Source organism: Sycon ciliatum, chromosome 8 (genome assembly GCF_964019385.1).
Source record: "Sycon ciliatum chromosome 8, ocSycCili1.1, whole genome shotgun sequence".
Taxonomy (NCBI): Eukaryota; Metazoa; Porifera; class Calcarea; order Leucosolenida; family Sycettidae; genus Sycon; species Sycon ciliatum.
In genome coordinates this window covers 27,591,561-27,593,465 of record NC_088650.1, presented here as the reverse complement: position 1 = coordinate 27,593,465, position 1,905 = coordinate 27,591,561, and positions in this window count along the sequence as shown.

The window sequence follows — 1,905 nt, the reverse complement described above, 5'->3', positions numbered from 1 at the left end:
TGAACATAGCCTAATGGCAACGAGTACTAGTAGACTACCAGTAGTACATGCACTGACATCGTCCAGTTCAGATCAGACCGGATTTCCACTAATCTCAGGATTACAAAGAACGCGTCGAGTCTACCGCCAGTCATGACACAGCGACTCGTATCAGTGCAGTGCAGACCAGTGCGTGCATGCAGGTGACTGCATGCAATGGCGTCGAGCGAGATGACCTCACATTGCGTGCACGTCCAACCTCCAGGACCTTGGTGACGTTTTAGCGACGTTGTTATCAGAAATGATCTGGCGCTGTCTGTGCTGTGCCAACTTGCGCATTTGAGCATCAGCCAAGAAGTAAGTTCAACATAACACCGGAGTGGGAACAAGCCGTAATAGGATGCGATCTCGCCTCTCGCCTCCGTCGTCCCAACTCGGCCCACATCATGTTGCAACCCTCGGCGCTCGCTACCGAACACATTCATTGGTTCGATGTACCGGTGTGCAGTCTTCGAGGGACAACAGGGCACTCTGCGTACCTCATGTCATGTCATGTCGGGTAATCGGGTAATTCAGAATGTGTACTAGTGTTGTACTCTCGTATAACTTTCTTGGAGGTAAACACCTTCCTAAAAAAACCCTATTTCGGGCTTTCTCGTCAAGTGAAGCACCGCTAGACGATACTAGCAGCTGGGACCAATGATAGGATAAGTCATGTAGCATCAATGCTCAGATAGCATATTACATAATTATTGTACTACAGTCAGTGTAGTATTGCTAACACTTAAAGCTAGTCAAGCTAATCCCCGGTCACACACTCAGACTCTGGCTAGTAACGTCATAGTTACATCATCGTAGTGTTGATGATGCATGCCTGTTGTCGGGGAGTCGTGAAAAGCCGATTTTCACGACTACATTCTTGTACTGTCTCGCTCATCGTCACCATCACACGGCTTTGACACTTGGCGACACTATTTAACTGTAATATAGGAACTTTCACTTCTTATCTCCTGTCTGCCTGGGTGCAAGTAAGTTCCATCGCGTCGCCATTGCCGGTGTTGTACATGCATTAGGGCCACTGCACTTGGGCGTTATCAGCCAGTTGTGACGTTGCCTTTCCGTCAACCCAATGGTTGACTGCTGTCATTCGAAATCATGTTTGTTTCGAAAACATCCCTTGAGCTCTTCAAAAGGAATTCTCCAGTCTTTGTTGTTCATGTCATGATTCCACTGGTTAGGTTATGACCGTATGGGGCAACATGGTGTGTGTCAATGTATCCCTTACAGTAATATTATAACCTTGGAGTTGAAAAAGTCAAGAGTTAGACATGAATGATGGTGATGATGATTGTGTTAGTGGCTGGGTTGAGGGTTACGGACAATAGCAAAGCATTTAATCTTGGTGAATCTTCTGCGCTTGCGCCAGGGCTTGGCTACACGCCCTCTGGTAAAATGCAGGTTACTGATGGTGTGCGTGCCGGGACTTCATGGCGACATGAGGCTTTTTGATGCATCGTCTCACACCGTATCACAGCGTGAGCAAACTATGTCATTATCGTTAGTTACACCGCTCTACTTTTGTAAAGGAAGCAAGCGGCTTCTTAAGCGGGTTGGGTTTCTGAGTATAACATACTGCAAGTGTCTGTAATGCGGATGTACAGAATGATGGTCCTGTCACGTTTTCAAATTGATCGCCTCCGATGATATCCTTTCGCAAATGTCCACATTTGCATAACAAGAACAAGACTAGTATTCCCATCTTGGATATAGCAATATACATGTACATGTACCTCAGCCATGGCACTTGCACTCATACTACGCACAGTGTATTCCAGCACTGACGTTGTCTCCTCAAGCTTCGTGGTTGCGGCACTGCCTTAGCCTACATTACAATGACCCTATATAACTAGCGAATAGCATCATTAC